The 27730-nt window shown below is 34.6% G+C and overlaps 1 protein-coding gene across 2 annotated transcripts in view; it reads left to right on the forward strand.

Annotated features, from left to right (window-relative positions):
- LOC144451390 (zinc finger matrin-type protein 3-like) overlaps positions 1–27730 on the forward strand; it is a 139440-nt gene that overhangs the window by 50406 nt on the left and 61304 nt on the right. Inside the window, exon 1 of one of the 2 annotated variants that reach the window (XM_078142219.1) lies at positions 21252–21275. The exons of the other annotated variant lie outside the window; for it this stretch is intronic. The gene's annotated coding sequence lies outside the window, so the exon portion shown is untranslated. Of the gene's footprint in view, positions 1–21251; positions 21276–27730 lie in introns of those variants that run through there. 2 annotated transcript variants of the gene reach the window in all.

Here is a 27730-nt window from a genome sequence, read left to right on the forward strand (position 1 = left end):
ATGGTACTAGTTGTCATACCAGTATTTATGGTACTAGTTGTCATACCAGTATTTATGGTACTAGTTGTCATACCAGTATTTATGGTACTAGTTATCATACCAGTATTTATGGTACTAGTTGTCATACCAGCATTTATGGTACTAGTTATCATACCAACATTTATGGTACTAGTTGTCATACCAGTATTTATGGTACTAGTTGTTATACCAGCATTTATGCTACTAGTTGTTATACCAGCATTTATGCTACTAGTTGTCATACCAGTATTTATGGTACTAGTTGTCATACCAGCATTTATGTTACCAGTTGTCATACCAGCATTTATGCTACTAGTTGTCATACCAGCATTTATGCTACTAGTTGTCATACCAGCATTTATGCTACTAGTTGTCATACCAGCATTTATGTTACCAGTTGTCATACCAGTATTTATGCTACTAGTTGTTATACCAGTATTTATGGTACTAGTTGTCATACCAGTATTTATGTTACTAGTTGTCATACCAGCATTTATGTTACCAGTTGTCATACCAGCATTTATGGTACTAGTTGTCATATCAGCATTTATGGTACTAGTTGTCATACCAGCATTTATGCTACCAGTTGTCATACCAGCATTTATGGTACTAGTTGTCATACCAACATTTATGGTACTAGTTATCATACCAGCATTTATGGTACTAGTTATCATACCAGCATTTATGGTACTAGTTGTCATACCAGCATTTATGCTACTAGTTGTTATACAAGCATTTATGGTACTAGTTGTCATACCAGCATTTATGCTACTAGTTGTTATACAAGCATTTATGCTACTAGTTGTTATACCAGTATTTATGGTACTAGTTATCGTACCATCATTTATGCTACTAGTTGTTATACCAGTATTTATGGTACTAGTTGTCATACCAGTATTTATGCTACTAGTTATCATACCAGCATTTATGGTACTAGTTGTCATACCAGTATTTATGGTACTAGTTGTCATACCAGTATTTATGCTACTAGTTGTCGTACCAACATTTATGCTACTAGTTGTTATACCAGCATTTATGCTACTAGTTGTCATACCAGCATTTATGGTACTAGTTGTCATACCAACATTTATGCTACCAGTTGTCATACCAGTATTTATGCTACTAGTTATCATACCAACATTTATGCTACCAGTTGTCATACCAGTATTTATGCTACTAGTTGTCATACCAGTATTTATGCTACTAGTTGTTATACCAGCATTTATGCTACTAGTTGTCATACCATCATTTATGCTACCAGTTGTTATACCAGCATTTATGCTACTAGTTGTCATACCAGTATTTATGGTACTAGTTGTCATACCAGTATTTATGGTACTAGTTGTCATACCAGCATTTATGGTACTAGTTGTCATACCAGTATTTATGCTACTAGTTGTTATACCAGTATTTATGGTACTAGTTGTCATACCAGCATTTATGGTACTAGTTGTCATACCAGCATTTATGGTACCAGTTGTCATACCAGTATTTATGCTACTAGTTGTTATACCAGCATTTATGGTACTAGTTGTCATACCAGCATTTATGGTACTAGTTGTCATACCATCATTTATGCTACTAGTTGTCATACCAGTATTTATGGTACCAGTTGTCATACCAGTATTTATGGTACTAGTTGTTATACCAGTATTTATGGTACCAGTTGTCATACCAGTATTTATGGTACCAGTTGTCATACCAGCATTTATGCTACTAGTTGTTATATCAACATTTATGGTACTAGTTGTCATACCAGCATTTATGCTACTAGTTGTCATACCAGTATTTATGCTACTAGTTGTCATACCAGCATTTATGGTACTAGTTGTCATACCAGCATTTATGGTACTAGTTGTCATACCAGCATTTATGGTACTAGTTGTCATACCATCATTTATGCTACTAGTTGTCATACCAGTATTTATGGTACCAGTTGTCATACCAGTATTTATGGTACCAGTTGTCATACCAGCATTTATGGTACTAGTTATCATACCAGTATTTATGGTACTAGTTGTCATACCAGCATTTATGGTACTAGTTGTCATACCAGCATTTATGCTACTAGTTGTTATATCAACATTTATGGTACTAGTTGTCATACCAGCATTTATGCTACTAGTTGTCATACCAGTATTTATGCTACTAGTTGTCGTACCAGCATTTATGCTACTAGTTGTCATACCAGCATTTATGCTACTAGTTGTCATACCAGCATTTATGCTACTAGTTGTTATATCAACATTTATGCTACCAGTTGTCATACCAGCATTTATGGTACTAGTTGTCATACCAGCATTTATGTTACCAGTTGTCATACCAGCATTTATGTTACCAGTTGTCATACCAGCATTTATGCTACTAGTTGTCATACCAGCATTTATGCTACTAGTTGTCATACCAGCATTTATGTTACCAGTTGTCATACCAGCATTTATGCTACTAGTTGTCATACCAGCATTTATGGTACTAGTTGTCATACCAGCATTTATGCTACCAGTTGTCATACCAGCATTTATGTTACCAGTTGTCATACCAGCATTTATGTTACCAGTTGTCATACCAGCATTTATGCTACTAGTTGTCATACCATCATTTATGGTACTAGTTGTCATACCAGCATTTATGTTACCAGTTGTCATACCAGCATTTATGGTACTAGTTGTCATACCAGCATTTATGCTACTAGTTGTTATACCAGCATTTATGCTACTAGTTGTCATACCAGCATTTATGCTACTAGTTGTTATACCAGCATTTATGCTACTAGTTGTCATATCAACATTTATGGTACTAGTTGTTATACCAGCATTTATGCTACTAGTTGTCATACCAGCATTTATGCTACTAGTTGTCATACCAGCATTTATGCTACTAGTTGTCATACCAGTATTTATGCTACTAGTTGTCATACCAGTATTTATGCTACTAGTTGTCATACCAGCATTTATGCTACTAGTTGTCATACCAGTATTTATGCTACTAGTTATCGTACCAGTATTTATGCTACCAGTTGTCATACCAGCATTTATGCTACTAGTTGTCATACCAGCATTTATGCTACTAGTTGTCATACCAGTATTTATGCTACTAGTTGTCATACCAGCATTTATGCTACTAGTTGTCATACCAGTATTTATGCTACCAGTTGTCATACCAACATTTATGCTACTAGTTGTTATACCAGTATTTATGCTACTAGTTGTTATACCAGCATTTATGCTACTAGTTGTCATACCAGCATTTATGCTACTAGTTGTTATATCAACATTTATGGTACTAGTTGTCATACCAGCATTTATGCTACTAGTTATCATACCAGCATTTATGCTACTAGTTGTCATACCAGTATTTATGCTACTAGTTGTCATACCAGCATTTATGCTACTAGTTGTTATACCAGCATTTATGCTACCAGTTGTCATATCAACATTTATGCTACTAGTTGTTATATCAACATTTATGCTACTAGTTGTTATATCAACATTTATGGTACTAGTTGTCATACCAGCATTTATGGTACTAGTTGTCATACCAGTATTTATGCTACTAGTTGTCATATCAACATTTATGCTACCAGTTGTCATACCAGCATTTATGCTACCAGTTGTTATATCAACATTTATGCTACTAGTTGTCATACCAGCATTTATGCTACTAGTTGTTATATCAACATTTATGCTACCAGTTGTCATACCAGCATTTATGCTACTAGTTGTTATATCAACATTTATGCTACTAGTTGTCATACCAGCATTTATGCTACTAGTTGTCATATCAACATTTATGCTACTAGTTGTTATACCAGTATTTATGCTACTAGTTGTTATATCAACATTTATGCTACTAGTTGTCATACCAGCATTTATGCTACTAGTTGTTATACCAGCATTTATGCTACTAGTTGTCATACCAGCATTTATGGTACTAGTTGTTATACCAGCATTTATGCTACTAGTTGTCATACCAGTATTTATGCTACTAGTTGTTATATCAACATTTATGCTACTAGTTGTTATACCAGCATTTATGCTACTAGTTGTCATACCAGCATTTATGCTACTAGTTGTCATATCAACATTTATGCTACTAGTTGTCATACCAGTATTTATGCTACTAGTTGTCATACCAGCATTTATGCTACTAGTTGTTATACCAGTATTTATGCTACTAGTTGTCATACCAGCATTTATGCTACTAGTTGTTATATCAACATTTATGCTACCAGTTGTCATACCAGCATTTATGGTACTAGTTGTCATACCAGCATTTATGTTACCAGTTGTCATACCAGCATTTATGTTACCAGTTGTCATACCAGCATTTATGCTACTAGTTGTCATACCAGCATTTATGCTACTAGTTGTCATACCAGCATTTATGTTACCAGTTGTCATACCAGCATTTATGCTACTAGTTGTCATACCAGCATTTATGGTACTAGTTGTCATACCAGCATTTATGCTACCAGTTGTCATACCAGCATTTATGTTACCAGTTGTCATACCAGCATTTATGTTACCAGTTGTCATACCAGCATTTATGCTACTAGTTGTCATACCATCATTTATGGTACTAGTTGTCATACCAGCATTTATGTTACCAGTTGTCATACCAGCATTTATGGTACTAGTTGTCATACCAGCATTTATGCTACTAGTTGTTATACCAGCATTTATGCTACTAGTTGTCATACCAGCATTTATGCTACTAGTTGTTATACCAGCATTTATGCTACTAGTTGTCATATCAACATTTATGGTACTAGTTGTTATACCAGCATTTATGCTACTAGTTGTCATACCAGCATTTATGCTACTAGTTGTCATACCAGCATTTATGCTACTAGTTGTCATACCAGTATTTATGCTACTAGTTGTCATACCAGTATTTATGCTACTAGTTGTCATACCAGCATTTATGCTACTAGTTGTCATACCAGTATTTATGCTACTAGTTATCGTACCAGTATTTATGCTACCAGTTGTCATACCAGCATTTATGCTACTAGTTGTCATACCAGCATTTATGCTACTAGTTGTCATACCAGTATTTATGCTACTAGTTGTCATACCAGCATTTATGCTACTAGTTGTCATACCAGTATTTATGCTACCAGTTGTCATACCAACATTTATGCTACTAGTTGTTATACCAGTATTTATGCTACTAGTTGTTATACCAGCATTTATGCTACTAGTTGTCATACCAGCATTTATGCTACTAGTTGTTATATCAACATTTATGGTACTAGTTGTCATACCAGCATTTATGCTACTAGTTATCATACCAGCATTTATGCTACTAGTTGTCATACCAGTATTTATGCTACTAGTTGTCATACCAGCATTTATGCTACTAGTTGTTATACCAGCATTTATGCTACCAGTTGTCATATCAACATTTATGCTACTAGTTGTTATATCAACATTTATGCTACTAGTTGTTATATCAACATTTATGGTACTAGTTGTCATACCAGCATTTATGGTACTAGTTGTCATACCAGTATTTATGCTACTAGTTGTCATATCAACATTTATGCTACCAGTTGTCATACCAGCATTTATGCTACCAGTTGTTATATCAACATTTATGCTACTAGTTGTCATACCAGCATTTATGCTACTAGTTGTTATATCAACATTTATGCTACCAGTTGTCATACCAGCATTTATGCTACTAGTTGTTATATCAACATTTATGCTACTAGTTGTCATACCAGCATTTATGCTACTAGTTGTCATATCAACATTTATGCTACTAGTTGTTATACCAGTATTTATGCTACTAGTTGTTATATCAACATTTATGCTACTAGTTGTCATACCAGCATTTATGCTACTAGTTGTTATACCAGCATTTATGCTACTAGTTGTCATACCAGCATTTATGGTACTAGTTGTTATACCAGCATTTATGCTACTAGTTGTCATACCAGTATTTATGCTACTAGTTGTTATATCAACATTTATGCTACTAGTTGTTATACCAGCATTTATGCTACTAGTTGTCATACCAGCATTTATGCTACTAGTTGTCATATCAACATTTATGCTACTAGTTGTCATACCAGTATTTATGCTACTAGTTGTCATACCAGCATTTATGCTACTAGTTGTTATACCAGCATTTATGCTACTAGTTGTTATATCAACATTTATGCTACTAGTTGTCATACCAGCATTTATGCTACTAGTTGTCATACCAGTATTTATGCTACTAGTTGTCATATCAACATTTATGCTACTAGTTGTCATACCAGCATTTATGCTACCAGTTGTCATACCAGCATTTATGCTACCAGTTGTTATATCAACATTTATGCTACTAGTTGTCATACCAGCATTTATGCTACTAGTTGTCATACCAGTATTTATGCTACTAGTTGTCATATCAACATTTATGCTACTAGTTGTCATACCAGTATTTATGCTACTAGTTGTCATACCAGCATTTATGCTACTAGTTGTTATACCAGCATTTATGCTACTAGTTGTTATATCAACATTTATGCTACCAGTTGTCATACCAGCATTTATGCTACCAGTTGTCATACCAGCATTTATGCTACCAGTTGTCATATCAACATTTATGCTACCAGTTGTCATATCAACATTTATGCTACTAGTTGTCATACCAGTATTTATGCTACTAGTTGTCATACCAGCATTTATGCTACTAGTTGTTATATCAACATTTATGGTACTAGTTGTCATACCAGCATTTATGGTACCAGTTGTCATACCAGCATTTATGCTACTAGTTGTTATACCAGCATTTATGCTACTAGTTGTTATATCAACATTTATGCTACCAGTTGTCATATCAACATTTATGCTACCAGTTGTCATATCAACATTTATGCTACTAGTTGTCGTACCATCATTTATGCTACTAGTTGTTATACCAGCATTTATGCTACTAGTTGTTATACCAGCATTTATGCTACTAGTTGTCATACCAGCATTTATGGTACCAGTTGTTATACCAGCATTTATGCTACTAGTTATCGTACCATCATTTATGCTACCAGTTGTCATACCAGCATTTATGGTACCAGTTGTCATACCAGCATTTATGCTACTAGTTATCGTACCATCATTTATGCTACTAGTTGTCATACCAGTATTTATGCTACTAGTTGTCATACCAGCATTTATGCTACCAGTTGTCATACCAGTATTTATGCTACTAGTTGTCATACCAGTATTTATGCTACTAGTTGTCATACCAGCATTTATGCTACTAGTTGTCATACCAGTATTTATGCTACCAGTTGTCATACCAGTATTTATGCTACTAGTTGTCATATCAACATTTATGCTACTAGTTGTCGTACCATCATTTATGCTACTAGTTGTTATATCAACATTTATGGTACTAGTTGTTATACCAGTATTTATGCTACTAGTTGTCATACCAGCATTTATGGTACCAGTTGTCATACCAGCATTTATGCTACTAGTTATCGTACCATCATTTATGCTACTAGTTGTCATACCAGTATTTATGCTACCAGTTGTCATACCAGTATTTATGCTACCAGTTGTCATACCAGTATTTATGCTACTAGTTGTCATACCAGCATTTATGCTACTAGTTGTCATACCAGCATTTATGCTTCACATTACTAATCTTAATTTATATCAGTCATGTCCAGATGGTGGAACTGCATATTTGAATAATGTATATGGCAAGTGTTGCATACTTTAAAGTGTTTATCTCTAAATTTATATGGTTTCTACACAGCATTTACCTTTCCTAAATATGTAACTTGAATATCAGCATGGAATGATTATAAACATATAACATATTGACATATTTATTGGGAGTATTGAAGTGGCTAAGCATGGAATGTCCACATGCTGCTAGGTGGAGTGGTTAGCATGGAATGTCCACATGCTACTAGAAGGCGTGGAAGTATTGAGGTGGTTAGCATGGAATGTCCACATGCTACTAGATGGCGTGGAAGTATTGAGGTGGCTAGCATGGAATGTCCACATGCTACTAGAAGGCGTGGAAGTATTGAGGTGGCTAGCATGGAATGTCCACATGCTGCTAGATGGCGTGGAAGTATTGAGGTGGCTAGCATGGAATGTCCACATGCTACTAGCTGGCGTGGAAGTATTGAGGTGGCTAGCATGGAATGTCCACATGCTGCTAGGTGGAGTGGCTAGCATGGAATGTCCGCACACTACTAGATGGAGTGGCTAGCATGGAATGTCCACATGCTACTAGATGGAGTGGAAGTATTGAGGTGGCTAGCATGGAATGTCCACATGCTACTAGATGGAATGACTAGCATGAAATGTCCACATGCTACTAGATTGCATGGCTAGCATGGAACATCCACATGTTACTAGATGGAGTGGCTAGCATGGAATGTCCACATGCTACTAGATGGAGTGGCTAGCACGGAATGTCCACATGCTACTAGCTGGAGTGGCTAGCATGGAATGTCCACATGCTGCTAAATGGAGTTGAAGTATGGAAGTGACTAGCATGGTATGTCCACATGCTACTAGATGGAATGACTAGCATGGAACATCCACATGTTACTAGATGGAGTGGCTAGCATGGAATGTCCACATGTTACTAGATGGAGTGACTAGCATTGAATGTCCACATGCTGCTAGATGGAGTGGCTAGCATGGAATGTCCACATGCTACTAGCTGGAGTGGCTAGCATGGAATGTCCACATGCTACTAGCTGGAATGCACTAATATGCAATATGATTATAGATAATAGTGGTTAATATTAAATGAATATATTTTATTCACTCAATTATACAGGAGTCCATTAAGATGGCCATAATTTTTTATGTTGCTCTTAATTCAAACTTGTAAATTACTTGATATTGCAAACAAATATATTTGATGAGCTCTAATGATATAGAGCATACATTATATTTATAATTTGTATTAGTGTATTCAAATATTAGTTGTCACCAATTACAATTAATGCTTCAATTTGTGGATTTTACCCAACTGTGAAAATTATAATATTTTTGTTAAATCATAGTTTTGGCTGGTTTCATGAAAGGAATCAGATTTATATATACTATACATGTATATTCAAATTAAAGTTGACATACCAAGGAAATAATTTTGCATTTGTATATATATTGAATATTATATATTGTATATTTTTGTACTTGTAAGTCATTTTGTAGAAATCAACCCAGACTCTGTAAGTCTTTGTGAATACTATATAGTCATACGTAATATGTAAAAGTTATTATAAGGTGTGATCAATTCTTTGTTGGTAGAAGTATTCAAACAAACCCATTTCTTTCAGAATAGACATCCTCCAATGACTTCTGACTTTAAAACGCTACTGTAGATTTCTTGCCATCTACTTCAAATTGTTGGCTCTATCAAAATTCTTGTGGTTTAAATTTCCATCAGAAAATACATGGTGACTGACAGATATCCTGACATGATTCTGGTAGTTCTAAACTTACTAAAACTAATCATTGCCTGGCTGAATTTGTCAGTCTAAAATTAATGCTTTGAGAGTGTAATCTACTGTATGCAACTGTCAGCTATTCATATGAGATCCCCTCTGAGTAAATGACCCAAGTTGGGACCATAACATTTCATACTCATTGTATGCATACAAGGACACAATCAAAACAGACATATTGAAGTTTAGATGGGTAATTATGTATCAATCAGTATTTACTACAGAGAAGGGCTCTGAAACGGCTCCCAAATGTCTAGCATTATAATGAAGAAGGGTTGTCATGGGCATCATTGCAACGGTTGTCATGGGCATATTGCAAGGCTCTTTGTCATAGTTAACCAACTGTTTGTATTCTAACACATACACCAATATGGCACATTATTCATTGCATTTCTAGGAAAGATTTGTTCAAATACTTGCTTGCAAGTTGCAGATGAATTGCATAATTTATTTGATCCCATGGTGGTATTTGAAGTCTTATTCTTTTTTTGAATTGAAATTTATCTATTCTTAAGGAACAATTGAAAAAAGTTGTAGCAACTCAAATAATATTATTTGATATGCAAATGAATGTTGTCTTTACACAATATGTCCCATTAGTCTTCTGCGTGTATTCTCAATAGACCTTTCCAAAATTTGCCATGGTGGCGCTCTACTTCCTGTCTGTGTGTAGGGTGGGGTATACATGATTTATAATGTAGGTTACTTGGTTAATCATAGAGCACTGGTGCTTTCCTCGATGTCTGAACAATATGAAAAACATCCCTGATTTACACTTCTACAGAATACCAAGGGACAAACTCTTCAAAAAACGGTACTATGAAGTGATGATCGATATTTGAGTGAGGGCGCTGTATTCTCATTTAGTTGTTTGCAGTCAGGAATGGCCTATTCAAGGTCATTACCTATGTTTTTAAAAACCAAACTCCATCAAACATTTGCTATGCTGGTGATGTAAAGCTTTCCGCAAATTTGAAAGGTCCAGTTACACGAGGCAACTCGATAAGCAACACACTAAGCAATTCACTGCATATGATGAATTGCCTCATGTATGAATAGGGAACTTGCAAACCTGCCATGTTGAATGTTGCATCATGGGAAATGTGATGATAAATACTAATTAATTAGTATTGTAAATAATATTGATACATTGTTTGTAACCACAAATAATCAATTCATAGTTAAGCTGACAATTGTGGGAGGTTTATTTTATCAGTAGCTCCATATAATTAGGTAATTACGATAACCACAGATAATCCCATAGTCGTTTGCGTCTGAGCATGCTCAGTCTGGATTGCAAGTTCCCTATTGCAGGGTCTTGCAACGTTGCTAGGTGCGTTGCATGGAATCGAATATGTCGGATTTTCTGCAATTCATCACAGGTTGCTAATCTCATGTTCCTTGATGAATTGCCCTGTGTTTAATAGCTACCTGATCGCATTGCATTGGCAGTAACCTTTTGACATTTTTCCATGTATAATTTTCACCTTCAAAGTTATTGCCACCAGTGTTTTTGTAAACTTTCTATTTCGGCTCATCTTTTAAGTATAATTTATATTTATCACCATGTTACAGCTTATCACTGGTGTACATTTACTATGTTTATAAATGTTTGATCTTCATTGAATATCATATTTTATTCCTAACTTGAATTTGCAAACAGTGAAGTCGATGTCGGAAAGATCAACATTGCTGTATTAAACAAACTTGAATTGCATTTAGTTTTACTATCGATATCTACAAGATTTTAATAATTCTATTGGCATAGCAATTTTTCTTCTAAGTTCCTGTCACTAAAAGACTTGATCTTTATAATTAACCTTTAACCTTTCTATGCCTATTATGCATGTCCAACAGTTTCAATGTTTATTACGCATGTCCAACAGTTTACCTTGCAACTCACAAAGCAATTAATTGCTTCGTGTACATACTCAGTCATGGTTGCTAAGCCTCTTCACATGCGATGCATCACCCAGTGTAACTGGGCCATTGATGTGTCCCCCAGTGTGGCTGAGTGATTGATACATCATCCAGTGTAACTGGGCCTTAAAGCTATATTGATGCATCACCCAGTGTAGCTAATACCAGGCCCATTCATCACCCAGTGTAACTGGGCCTTAAAGCAACATTGATGCATCACCCAGTGTATCTCGGCCAGTGATGCATCACCCAGTGTAGCTAATACCAGGGCCATGCATCACCCAGTGTAACTGGCCCATTGATTGCATCACCCAGCATAACTGGGCCTTAAAGCTACATTGATGCATCACCCAGTGTAGCTAGCCCATTGATACATCACCCAGTGTAACTGGGCCTTAAAGCAACATTGATACATCACTCAGTGTAACTATAGGTCATTGATATATCACCCAGTGTAACTATAGGCCATTGATACATCACTCAGTGTAAATGGGCCATTGATGCATCACCCAGTGTAACTATAGGCCATTGATACATCACCCAGTGTAACTATAGGCCATTGATACATCACCCAGTGTAACTATAGGCCATTGATACATCACTCAGTGTAAATGGGCCATTGATGTGTCACTCAGTGTAACTATAGGTCATTGATACATCACCCAGTGTAACTATAGGTCATTGATACATCACTCAGTGTAACTATAGGTCATTGATACATCACCCAGTGTAACTATAGGCCATTGATACATCACCCAGTGTAACTATAGGTCATTGATACATCACTCAGTGTAACTATAGGTCATTGATACATCACCCAGTGTAACTATAGGCCATTGATACATCACCCAGTGTAACTATAGGCCATTGATACATCACCCAGTGTAACTATAGGCCATTGATACATCACCCAGTGTAACTATAGGCCATTGATACATCACCCAGTGTAACTATAGGTCATTGATACATCACTCAGTGTAACTATAGGTCATTGATACATCACCCAGTGTAACTATAGGCCATTGATGCATCACCCAGTGTAACTATAGGCCATTGATACATCACCCAGTGTAACTATAGGCCATTGATACATCACCCAGTGTAACTATAGGCCATTGATACATCACTCAGTGTAAATGGGCCATTGATGTGTCACTCAGTGTAACTATAGGTCATTGATACATCACCCAGTGTAACTATAGGTCATTGATACATCACTCAGTGTAACTATAGGTCATTGATACATCACCCAGTGTAACTGGGCAATTGATACATCACCCAGTGTAAATGGACCATTGATGTGTCACCCAGTGTAATAGGCCATTGATACATCACTCAGTGTAACTATAGGTCATTGATACATCACCCAGTGTAACTGGGCAATTGATACATCACCCAGTGTAAATGGGCCATTGATGTGTCACTCAGTGTAACTATAGGCCATTGATACATCACTCAGTGTAACTATAGGCCATTGATACATCACCCAGTGTAAATGGGCCATTGATGTGTCACCCAGTGTAAATGGGCCATTGATGCGTCACCCAGTGTAACTGGGCCATTGATACATCACCCAGTGTAACTATAGGCCATTGATACATCACCCAGTGTAAATGGGCCATTGATGCATCACCCAATGTAACTGGGCCATTGATGCATCACCGAGTGTAAATGGGCAATTGATACATCACCCAGTGTAACTGGGCCATTGATACATCACCCAGTGTAAATGGGCCATTGATGCTTCACCCAGTGTAACTGGGCCATTAATTGATACATCACCCAGTGTAAATGGGCCATTGATACATCACCCAGTGTAACTGGGCCATTAATTGATACATCACCCAGTGTAACTATAGGCCATTGATACATCACCCAGTGTAAATGGGCCATTGATGCTTCACCCAGTGTAACTGGGCCATTAATTGATACATCACCCAGTGTAAATGGGCCATTGATACATCACCCAGTGTAACTGGGCCATTAATTGATACATCACCCAGTGTAACTATAGGCCATTGATACATCACCCAGTGTAAATGGGCCATTGATGCTTCACCCAGTGTAACTGGGCCATTGATGCATCACCAGGTGTAACTGGGCCGTTGATACATCACTCAGTGTAACTGCCAGGGCCTAAAAGCACTGGAAAGAATGTAACTTGTGTGAAAATAAGACAATCTACTGCTTTCTATCAGAATAATATTTTGTACTTCTCGTGAGCCATTTTGAATAGATATGGATCAAAAGCTTAAAATGTAAGTCTAGAGTTTCTTGTCTGTCGTATAGTTTCCTCAGAGATGTTTTATTTTGGTACGTTTAAATCATTCTCGCAAACCAGAGTTATTATTTATACCACTACATTTCGAAATAAATATTCTGGCATCTTACAGCTGTCAAAGCCGTATCTCACGTATACGTAATACATAATTCATAAGCAATGACATCATGATAATCTGACCAATCAAAATCCGTCTCTCAAAGAATGTGCTTCAGATAACAACAATGGCCGGCCTCATGTTATGGCATGGCAACTGTCATGTTTGCGGCAAAGCAGAAAAACTACAGGGTACTCACACATACAACTTTCCCAAAAGAAGTCCTGAAAACTATAATTGGGGAGTACAACAGAAATGATGGCCTTTCACACGGCAAATTTTTTACGCTGCAGTAAAAGAGGCCGGGGGTTAGCGACGATATTCAATTAACTGAGTCCAACACAGCTAGCTAGCTAGCGTGAACAGCAAACGTTGTACAGATGCATGCACTGAGTGAATATGAACGGGCGATTCAAAAGACCTGAATAAAAGTTACTAGTCTCATTTAAATCTACTTGGATAACCAATATTTGACAGGGTTAAAGAATATAAAGTAAGAACGGGGAAAGATTTGTTAAACATTTACATTAAGGGCTGATAAACGGGTACTGTACAGAGTACGGGTGATGAATGCAGTCATCCCGGCATTCTTACATGTACATGTAACTTGTGCACCCGAAGACACTGTGCTATCCCAGGTCCAGTTCCTTGTAAAATCAAGAGTATGGTTAACATCACTTCAATAACTACAAGTTGTGAATGGAATTAAGATTACCTCGAGTGAACTCACTTGAATCAGCCAATCTTGGCTTATTGTAATCATGGCCCTATTGAGATAATCCACGTTGTAACCTACTTCAGTACTTGCTACAAACTCACGATTGTATCGGACACCTGGTCTGAGGGTACAACAAATCCATGCTCTCACAAACCCTGCTTGACACTTCGAGGCAAGATTTATAAATCATTATTTTATGTTCATACATGTATCAATCCAATCTTGTCTGTAGGATGGCAAAAATAAAATTTCAGCCACAAGAACCCAACTTAGCCAAGCCAATTTTCAGTTTACCTACAAGGTTTTTGCCCAGGCATTAGCAGTATATCATGTGGTATGCAAGGGGCAATCTGATTGGTTGTAGTGTTTACGTACAAAACAAATAAATTAGCAATGCCATAAATACGGATATAGTATATGAATGCATCCACAGCCTGTGGGAGGCTCGTTAAGAACGTTGCCTTAAAACAGGCCATGGTTTGCGACGATGGTTTAAATCAATTTTCCTTTTTCCACTGTTAAGGAACCAGAGAAAATATTCCCAGTTACAAAAGCTTTATCTGACAATATTTTATCCTGGTTGAGGCCCAGTTTGTGAAATGCTGAACATATTTCGGGGTTTTTTCACTGTACACCACAACTTTACACAATTCTTGTAGTGTCAAGTTAGTTTTTGCAGCAGCCTGAAACGTCTGATGAATGTGAAGGAGTTTGTACTAGTCTGCATGATATTCTGTATGAGTATGTCAAGTGAAAATGCTTGTGTTTGAACAGTTAATTTAGTCAGTGAATAAAGATCGATATAGTGTGTACAGGTGCATACTGAAAGGGATCAGTTACAATAAACTTCCCTTGGGAAATCAGACACTGTGAAATCGTCAGATGCTAATAGGGTGACTTCCACTCTTGGAAATTGTCACCCAGAAGTGTACAAAAAGTAAATAAACCATACTATTGATGTTTACTTTTGTTCTTTCTAATCCAATGTAATAAATGAACGAGTGTTTGTGATTGAATGGCAATGAACAACTCATTCAGTAATAATTTAATAAATTTTGTTCTATTGGTTTAATAAACACTACTGAACTGAGGTTGCTCTAGGCATGGCAAAATATGTCTGTCTGCCTGTCTGTCTGTCTGTCTGTCTGTCTGTCTGTCTGTCTGTACATGACTTAAAGTCAATAACCACAGGACCAATTGTCCTGATATTTGGTGAAGATATTACTTTGGGAATGTAGTGAGGGACTTGTTCAAATCAAAATGATCACACCAGGGGTATATAACTTTTGGTCAGAAAATGTTATTTTTGTGTGAAAAAGTGTCTTTATTTTCAAGCTAGTGTAGGGGTTTATTAATGTAATAAAACCATTAAAAACTTTAATAACTAAGGGTAAAATATGCCTAATTGTTTATGGAACTATTCTTAATCTATTGTCAGTGTTACCTTAGGTAACAATTCAACTATAAGGTTCAATCATGCTAAAGGCATGGTGTCTGTCTGGATGGATGGATGGATGGATAGATGGATGGATGGATGGCTGGAGATGTGGATAAACACATAAACTCTACAGTTGTGCTACAATGCCACTTGCACTATAGACTCAGATGATGAACAATAGACACAGAATTATAGTCATGGATATTTTGATCGTATCTGTCAATAAATATTCAACAGTACAACTTGCGGTAATGTCCTGTGAAGGGTCATAATGTTCTGTTACACATATCCCATATTCACTGAAGCTTTAAATGTTGTATGCATAAAACCACAACATTTGCATATCATTAATATCAAAATTTGAATATTTATTTGCTTAATAAGTCTAACTGACAGGAGTGTCTCAGTCAGTCAATTAAATGGTGTACGATTTTTAATATGTTAATGATATTTCCCTTCAAATCCGAGACGCCATCAGTGCACTGCAGTGACCATTGGAGAGCCTGAGATGTTTCTTTTTTTCGCTCAAGAAATAGAGTATTTTATCAGTCGTTACAGCATTTATAATGCTGTTTATGTTATGTCACACTGAAAAATTGTTCTCGAAAATTGTAGAAAAAATTAGGTAAAATCATAATGTAATTAAAATCAGTCTTGATGTGGTATGGATCTGAAAATGTATTGTATTCAGTGTAAAGAATTGCTGCTGTTGTTGTTGTTGTTGTTGTTGTTGTTTTGTATACAAGCAACATTTTATAATATTGAACAAGTTCTAAAGAGACACGCCTAGATCCTGAGATATTGAGTTTAAAAACTTGTCATTTTATACCACGGGTACTCACAGATATAAATGAAATAATCGATGGAAATTATTCACCAAAACCCTAATTATTATAATTATTTGACTTTATTTAAACTCAATGGACTGTTGTGCCAAAGGCTCTTCTCACTCAGTGTGGAGATAAAATATACAATATATACATTAAAAATACCAAGAAGTAAAAATACAAACCAATGAAATGTATACAAAAGGCTGTAAAATGGCAAAAGCCAGAAGAATAACAAGATGACTACAAAACTAAGTAAATGATTTTCTAAAAGAATTAAGAGACTGAAGAATTGTGGAGGATTTGACATCAACACTTAAATCATTCCATAGTTTAACACCATTATATCTAAAAACTTGTCATAAAAATCTCAGGCTGTGTTCTATGTTTTTGAATGTATAGTTCATCTATAGCTGCAGCATGTGTATTACGAGTATGCACTTTTTGAATACCTCTAAAATCATTGAGATAATTTGGAGCCAGGCTATTCTGGACTTAGTACATTAAAACGGCTTCATTGTAAATGATTCGTTTTCTAAAAGGAAGCCTTTGTAGAGACTCAAATAAAACATGGCTTGGTGTATTGAAATCAGAGTCTAAGAGTACTCTTGCAACAACTTTCTGTAGTCTTTCAATACGGAGTAAAAGTGTATTGGAACAATGTCCTCATATGTTTGAACAATAGTCAAAGTGGGGTAGTATAAAACAATTGTAAAAAGTAATCTTTGCTCTCTGAGTTAAAAAAAAAAGTTCTAATGTGTTTGAGGTGATGTAATTTGAAAGCCACTTTACTACCAACAATTAGAACTTTTAATGGGAATACCATTTGAACATTATTTTTCATTCCTGTAACATGAGATCTGAATTTTTGAATTATTCCCAAACAATAATTGTCATAGCATAATGTAAATTTTAATGGAATATAGTATTTGAGTGTTGTATTTTAAGAAGTACAATGGCTTTTTATTTTGGAATCTTTAAACATTGATTAGATAAAAAATGAATTATTCCCCAAAACTCACAACAATTATCAAATAATAAAACATTTAATGGGAATTGAGTATGTGTTAAGATGTACATTATTTTCTATGCTTTTAAAATGAGATAAAACAATCTGAATTATCCCAAAACCCAAAATAATAATTACAACTTTTTAATGGGAATACCGTTGGAGTATTGGATTTCAGGAGTACATTATTTTTTATGTCTCAACCTTTAGATGAAGAATTAGAATTATTGCCCAAAAACCAAACAGTAATTATCATATAATATAACTTGTAATGGGAATTGAGATTTGGATTTGAATTATTGCCCAAAAACCAAACAGTAATTATCATATAATATAACTTGTAATGGGAATTGAGATTTGGATTTCAGGAGTACATTATGCTTGTAAAATGAGATAAAACAATCAGAATTATTCCCAATAAACCCCAAATAATAATGATCACATATTGTAAATTTTAATGGCAATAACATTCAAGTCCAGTAGTATATTATAGTACATGTCTGAATTTGTCAGTAATGATTACATGAAATAATCTCTGAATTATTCCTGAAAAAACTTTTGAAACTTTTAAAAACTAAAAATAATTATCACATAATAACTTTTAATTGGAATTTCTTCCATAAATTGGACTGAGAATAAGAAGTATCCATACATGTCATATATCATAAGTACTATCTCATATATACATATCATCCACTCACTGTGACATCATCAGTTATACAGAAATTTTGTAAAAATATGATGTGGTTATGTGAAGCCCACATATATGTATTGTGTATTAGGGCGGCCCTTTTTATTTTTCTGTTTCTCATCTCCCGACCGACCCTAGTTTGCAGCTCCGACATCAGAAAAAAAAAAAACCTTTCTTTTATTTCTGACCAACCCCTGAGTTCATCTTAGCAACATATCACAGCAAAATTGTAAGGTTCAAAAGAACATCAAACGTTCCTCATGGCGTCTACTATGGAGGGTACAGGGCCTGAAATTAATGCTGTCCCAGGGGTATATTCTCTTTGTATAGACTGACTATTGGCATATAGGTTCTGACTATTGGCATATAGGTTCTGAGTATCGCTATTCTGGGTATATTCTCTTTGTATAGACTGACTATTAGCATATAGGTTCTGAGTATCGCTATTCTGGGTATATTCTCTTTGTATAGACTGACTATTGGCATATAGGTTCTGACTATTGGCATATAGGTTCTGAGTATCGCTATTCTGGGTATATTCTCTTTGTATAGACTGACTATTAGCATATAGGTTCTGAGTATTGCTATTCTGGGTATATTCTCTTTGTATAGACTGACTATTGGCATATAGGTTCTGAGTATCGCTATTCTGGGTATATTCTCTTTGTATAGACTGACTATTGGCATATAGGTTCTGAGTATTGCTATTCTGGGTATATTCTCTTTGTATAGACTGACTATTGGCATATAGGTTCTGAGTATTGCTATTCTGGGTATATTCTCTTTGTATAGACTGACTATTGGCATATAGGTTCTGACTATTGGCATATAGGTTCTGAGTATTGCTATTCTGGGTATATTCTCTTTGTATAGACTGACTATTGGCATATAGGTTCTGACTATTGGCATATAGGTTCTGACTATTGGCATATAGGTTCTGAGTATTGCTATTCTGGGTATATTCTCTTTGTATAGACTGACTATATTAGCATATAGGTTCTGACTATTGGCATATAGGTTCTGAGTATTGCTATTCTGGGTATATTCTCTTTGTATAGACTGACTATATTAGCATATAGGTTCTGACTATTGGCATATAGGTTCTGAGTATTGCTATTCTGGGTATATTCTCTTTGTATAGACTGACTATATTAGCATATAGGTTCTGACTATTGGCATATAGGTTCTGAGTATTGCTATTCTGGGTATATTCTCTTTGTATAGACTGACTATTGGCATATAGGTTCTGAGTATTGCTATTCTGGGTATATTCTCTTTGTATAGACTGACTATTAGCATATAGGTTCTGAGTATTGCTATTCTGGGTATATTCTCTTTGTATAGACTGACTATTGGCATATAGGTTCTGAGTATTGCTATTCTGGGTATATTCTCTTTGTATAGACTGACTATTAGCATATAGGTTCTGAGTATTGCTATTCTGGGTATATTCTCTTTGTATAGAATGACTATTGGCATATAGGTTCTGAGTATCGCTATTCTGGGTATATTCTCTTTGTATAGACTGACTATTGGCATATAGGTTCTGACTATTGGCATATAGGTTCTGAGTATTGCTATTCTGGGTATATTCTCTTTGTATAGACTGACCATTGGCATATAGGTTCTGAGTATTGCTATTCTGGGTAACTATATTCTATTTATAGACTTACTATACATAAGTTTGAAAACAGATGGTATCTTGAAATAGAATGACTTCTTACATTGAATACATATAACCTGGTAAGTTTACATCGGACACTTAAGACGATAAATGAAACTCATCCTCAATGAAGACATATTATTGACAATTACTTGGCACCAAAATCAAAATAATAATAGCATCATATCATATGATCATATCTATAACCTACAGGTTGAAATGAAAACATTGTTGAAATGCCATCATCAAGTCTTCATGTATATTATAAAAATCACAGCTTTGAGGAGGCCTAGACCTTAATTGAGAATGACCATCAAATTACAATGTACAATTTGCTACAGATAAGTTTCATATATGTATTTAGGATGTTAGCAGGAATGTATGGTCCAACTGGAATTGAATTATGTAAATATTAAAGAATTCCAGTGTAAGATATTATGTTTCTAAGTTATCTTCTCACTGGAAATCATGAATGCATTTTGTGAATAAAATCTCCCAGGAGAAATGATTCTGAGATAGCCTTAATGATAAGTATGTATGTAATATGATTCAGCTGTCATCGTGGTGTACTCAGCCTACAAAAGTTGTTCTCGTTTTCAAGCATACTCAAGATATTTTCAAATGTACAGTACTTACCGTGGTATTAGTGGATGTCTCAAGTTATTGCAGTTCTCAAGTTAATTCATCCTCAACAATTTCATACATATAGTATATGTAAATATTTGTGACATAAATGAAGTTTGCAAGAGTGAAAATATCTGTATTTATTGTACTTAGAAAATTCAAACAAATTGGCTTTATATTATGCATGTACCGTAGAAGCTTGGTAACAGAGACCATGATTTTCATACCTAGGAAAATTTATTGTTTCCTGTACATTCAGCTTATTAACCATTAAAATTTAAAACCCTACTTAAGCAGAGAGGAACAAATCTGGTAAAATTTACATCAATACCTTACCCTACCTGTACCATAGTCTTCCAGGACTAAATGTACTCTATTTAAGCAATCACAACTGACCAACTGATTTTTGGAATTTTACCAGATTTCTCTCCTTGAAATTTGATGAGGATGTTTTTTTAAATCTGTAGATGAAAAAAGATTCAGAACATGATGATCCAATGGTTGATATGCAAATAAGGTATAGAAATGTGAATTTATTACAGTAACTTTGTTTTAATTATCTCAAAAACTATTGGGTGAATGGGGTGAAATTTGGTGGTGATGTTTCTAGAAATGTTATTCTACAGATATTGATAAATGTTTAATAACACAATTGGACATAGCAACCAGGACCCCACCTTTAGCAACAGTCAAATGCCATCATATTTCCCAAAGATAACAATATTGGGTACATTTTTGGAGGTAAAGGAAGGAGGTAAACGTTCAAAAAATGTATGCAAAGTTAGATACCTAAGCAACAAGACCATGCCCATAGCAACAGTCATATGATAGTATTAAATTGCAAAGACAACAACAGAGGTTGGTAGGCAAGTGGATACATTTTTAAGAATGGACACATATATACGTAGCAACAAGATCATGCCCATAGCAACAGTCATGTGATAGTATTAAATTGCAAAGACAACAACAGAGGTTGGTAGGCAAATGGATACATTTTTAAGAATGGACACATATATACGTAGCAACAAGACCATGCCCATAGCAACAAACAGCCAAATAATGGTAAGTGTTGCAAAGATAAACAGGGATTCCTATTGTTGATAAACATTCATAGAATATGAATAAGCACACATCTCGCAAACAAAACCACACCCATAGCACCCAGCAACTAAGATCTGCCCATAGCAATGTTACAGCAAAATATAAATGATAAACTCACTCAAAATTACATGATCAATCATATAATTTTCAAATTCTACAGTTGTGCTACAGTGCCAAAATTGTCAGTATACTTTTCACTATAGCTTTCATTTCATACATATGTAGTGCACTGAAACTCTTTTTGTTGAGATTAACTTCCTTCTGTGAATATCATAAATAATACAGTTACTGTAATTTTGTTTTGAAAAATTATACCAAGGCAGCAATGAGAAGCAAAAGCATTGTCCATGAACATTTGGACATCAATTCTTCAGGTGTTTGCAAAATGGAGTTACTCCATAAATACCAAGTTTTAAATACAATATGCATAGCTATAAATTGTCTGATATATCCTGTGTTCAGTCTAGTTGTATTTTACCTAAAAGTACAAAGTATGTTAATTCTATCATAATGCAGCATTGCCAGGTAAGGATGGACATCAGAATTAACTTACGTATCTTGTCACTACTTAGAACTTATTCAAGAAATATTTTTCTATCAAGTAGGAGAAAGCGGTACTGATAGTTTCTTTTTTGTTTGTCAAATAATATATATATGTACCTTGAGCTTTGCCAAGACATTAATTTAAATTTGTTTGTCAAATACTCGGTGAAAAGTGTATTTGACAGAGCTGATAGAGCAGTATGTTTCTTCTAGAGATCTCCGCTCTGCAGACAAGTTACGTCTGATTCCACCCCACGGTACATTCAGTAAGACATACGGCCAGAGAGCCTTTTCAGTTTGCGCGCCATCACTGTAGAATATGTTACATGTAGAGATTCGTACTGCAAGGAATGTTGAGTCTTTTAAACACGGTTTGAAAACCTATCTTTTTAATATGTACTATCATTGATTCATTTTTGCTTTGCTGTACATTTATTTCACCGCAGGACTGTGTGTTCTTTACCCTTCCACTTGCATTGTGTATTTTTAAATTTTGCATATTCTTTTTAGAGTTTCTGTACATCGCACTGTGACGTATGTGTAGTGCGTTTTCTAAGAAATTAAAATAATAATAATAATAATAAATATACCAAAGCTTTGCCAAGACATTAATTTAAATTTGTTTGTCAAATATATATGTACTCTGTGAAATATACCAAAGCTTTGCCAAGACATTAATTTAAATTTGTTTGTCAAATATATACTCTGTGAAATATACCAAAGCTTTGCCATGACATTAATTTAAATTTGTTTGTCAAATATATACTCTGTGAAATATACCAAAGCTTTGCCATGACATTAATTTAAATTTGTTTGTCAAATATATATGTACTCTGTGAAATATACCAAAGCTTTGCCATGACATTAATTTAAATTTGTTTGTCAAATATATATGTACTCTGTGAAATATACCAAAGCTTTGCCATGACATTAATTTAAATTTGTTTGTCAAATATATATGTACTCTGTGAAATATACCAAAGCTTTGCCAAGACATTAATTTAAATTTGTTTGTCAAATATATATGTACTCTGTGAAATATACCAAAGCTTTGCCAAGACATTAATTTAAATCTGTTTGTCAAATATATATGTACTCTGTGAAATATACCAAAGCTTTGCCAAGACATTAATTTAAATTGCTATCATCTACAGTAACTGTTGGAAAGCTATTTACAGTCATGGTGGTGGTGAAAGGTCTTTTAAAAAAATCAAAAACATGCCTGGCATTTTAATACTGTGGTGATGACAGGTTCAGTAGAAATGGCAACAAGATAATAATTTGCATACTTCCGTCCAATGTAATGACATGTTTTAGATATTACATTTCATCGCTATCACCAAGTGAGTCCCTGTCTGAATATTAAAGGTCCCCCACACACATATTGAAATGGCAAAGTATCATAAATCGCCACACAGACATACCAATCAGCTAGGCACCAACAGGTTGCTTTAGAACATATTAATACAATATAGTATGACCAAGAGGTACCTCTGAGTAAGCTACACAATTTTATAAGCAGACAGACACTTTGATAAGGTCTGTCAGGTGGAACAATTGTAAAGCAGAATGATGTAATACTACTGCCAGTAGATGATGAATATATTCTCCATAGAGATAATGTGATCATCAACCTTTCTCATCTGACCAGGTCAATATTTTCCAGACTGTTAAGAAATGATATATGTGATGTAGACTGGGAAAGATTTTAGACGTCATCTTGTTCACCCTAGTTCTACATGTACATCATCACAGTTATGTTCTATTTCTTGTAGTGTACGTGTGATATCAAAAAATGGCATTCTGTAATCACAGTTTTCACCTGATACTTTCTGTTGTCATTTCACATAGTACAGTGTAGTTTCACTAGATTAGAAGAATGAGTCAGGTATACCAAATATTTTATGTCAATATTTAAAAAACTTAGATATCTATGTTCCTGCAATTTGATACCATCACATTTTGCTTATTCTTGCACATGAAGAGCTTGAGTTTACCATGGTTGACCATGGTCATTATGGTTTGTTAGAGGGCACAAATTACCATGTTCAACCATGGTCGTTAACCATGGTTGAACATGGTCATCATATGGTTTGTTAAATGGCACAAATTACCATGGTTAACCATGGTCATCATAATAAACCAATAATGACAAATAGCAGAATCACAGGGTTTGTACAGATAAGCAAGGCATTATCATATACATTACTACTAGTACCCTAGCAAGGCATTATCATATACATTACTACTAATACCCTAGCAAGGCATTATCATATACATTACTACTAGTACCCTAGCAAGGTATTATCATATACATTACTACTAATACCCTAGCAAGGCATTATCATATACATTACTACTAGTACCCTAGCAAGGTATTATCATATACATTACTACTAGTACCCTAGCAAGGTATTATCATATACATCACTACCAGTACCCTAGCAAGGTATTATCATATACATTACTACTAGTACCCTAGCAAGGTATTATCATATACATCACTACTAGTACCCTAGCAAGGTATTATCATATGCATCACTACTAGTACCCTAGCAAGGTATTATCATATACATTACTACTAGTACCCTAGCAAGGCATTATCATATACATTACTACTAGTACCCTAGCAAGGTATTATCATATACATTACTACTAGTACCCTAGCAAGGTATTATCATATACATTACTACTAGTACCATAGCAAGGCATTATCATATACATCACTACTAGTACCCTAGCAAGGCATTATCATATACATTACTACTAGTACCCTAGCAAGGTATTATCATATACATTACTACTAGTACCATAGCAAGGCATTATCATATACATCACTACTAGTACCCTAGCAAGGCATTATCATATACATTACTACTAGTACCCTAACAAGGTATTATCATATACATTACTACTAGTACCCTAGCAAGGTATTATCATATACATTACTACTAGTACCCTAGCAAGGCATTATCATATACATTACTACTATCAATGCTAACTTCATATAGATAGGTGAAAGTCAATAAAATCAATGCATTTTATGTTGTTTATTTAAAATCCAAGTTTATACTAAACATGGTGAATTCATAAGGCATCCTTTAATGTATGTAACCTGCTATGATAATCAGAAGGAGTAGAACATTATGCAATAAATTGACAGCTACAAACTGAACATTGTGTTTATAAATTGAGTTTGGATATATATATATAGTGAGTAAAGAGTGAACTACTACTACTAGTGTTAGTATGTACAATAAAAGATAGTTGCAAATTGTACATGGATTGAATTTGAAAGTATAGCCTGAGGCTACTCATTGAAGGGAAATTGTATTATGTGTTTGCATAGGTATTGAACCACTAAATACCACATTGTATGTGGATCACTTACTTGTCACTTATACCTAGGATACTGTGGCTGCAAGAACAGATTAGATTTACTGGCATTCTTGTAATTTGTGAAATATTACAAATGAAATTAAATTAAAATATATTAACGAATAGTGACTTGTGGAAAAAACAGTTCTAAGCTGAGATATGCTTTGTTGAGGTGGGTCATATTTATGGAATACCTCAGTGTGTTATCTTTGAGATTACATTTTACTTACAAGAAATGATACACTGACCAGTAATTTACATCAATCATGTACATTGTACAGGGTTTTAGAAAGTATACATAGCCAAGATTTACTTACAAGATGTGATAGAGACCGACCACTAATTTGCGTAAATCATGGAAATGTACAAAGCATACACATGTACATAGCCAAGGGCTATGACTGTTATCAACATAATTTATTTACCATCAGACACTATCTTTTGAATATCATGCTATTTGCAAATTGCTCAAAGTCATTCATTTGGTATTTTGAAAATCCCCAAATCCAGTCTCTCGAAGACAGTTGTACAAATCTGACTTTGAGAAATAGGCTCTTTGTTATAAAATTTTACATTAAAGGTGTTTTTCTGTATCTTCTGTTTATCATATGATATCCAGTTATCATTTTACATAGGCACAATGTCATTAATAATAAATAAAAGTGTCTTTGTTATTGATCGTGAGTATGTATAATCTGGCCAGGTCATGATTGGTGAATATCTAGGTAAAATCTGGCCAGGTATTTGTCATGGTTGTTAATACCACAATGATAGTACAAATCAAGATCAGTATAGATGTCTGTAATACAGTCTATTCAGTACAAATCACAAAATACAGTATCCATGGTTACAATCCATACTGTAGCCATTTTCATGAATCAACTATTTATAACTTTTAAGCCTAATTATTTGAGATTTTATTATAATCAGTTTTTAGATGTTACCAAGGCAACACTCTACGTTTAATGTCTATGACTAGAAGTATGAACAAGGCTACACGATTTACAGACATGTCAAGTTTAGTTTATAGATGCAAAACATCAAAATGTCTGATGAAAAGTCAAATTTCTATAGGACACTTGATCTTATTAGCAAGGTAGATATATCTGTATACCAATACAGCATTATTAGCAAGGTAGATATAGGAAAAATAACATTCCTTGATTGAGTATGAAATAATCCTCAGACTAAGACTTACAATAATATGAAATAATCCTCTAAGACTTACAATAATATGAAATAATTCTCTAAGACTTACAATAATATGAAATAATCCTCTAAAACTTACAATAATATGCAGATGATTAGGCCAAATAAAAAAGTTGTTTTGTTCCTGTTACCCGACCCCCACCTAGTTTTTCATGCCTACCCTAAACTTTTGTTTTACGTATTCGAGAAATATAATAAAATCGCGAAAATCGTGAAGTCTCACAAGAAATAGTGAGTGCGGAAACTGACATCAACTTAAAAAGACAATATAAAACTATTCTTCCAATCTGTAATGGCTGTACATCTGATAGGAAGAAATAAACAACACAGAGACCATTTGGAAAACAATGGAAAACCTGAACTAGACACTCACACATGAAAAAAATATATATATAATAAAATAAAATTACAAATCTACCTACCCCACCTATTTTAAAATTGAATGTAATCGGAACTACACAATTTTATTTTAATGCCTTACTTTGAAATAAACATAATCCAGTTATCATAACATAACTGTACTGCTGAAATACAACATGTACCCATCAAATAATTGGAATGATACAGTGATCACTTGTAAGTTATATAAAACCTTCTGATGTGTAATTGTGCATGGATAGGTTTAACACATCATAATAAAAACCAGTTGGAGAAATGTTCCCTAGTGTTACAAACATACAATTTTATTGCCATATCTTTCTTTTCCTGAGTAAACCTCCCCAGTGTGTCATTGAGGAAACT

Source organism: Glandiceps talaboti, chromosome 21, assembly GCF_964340395.1.
Source record: "Glandiceps talaboti chromosome 21, keGlaTala1.1, whole genome shotgun sequence".
Taxonomy (NCBI): Eukaryota; Metazoa; Hemichordata; class Enteropneusta; family Spengelidae; genus Glandiceps; species Glandiceps talaboti.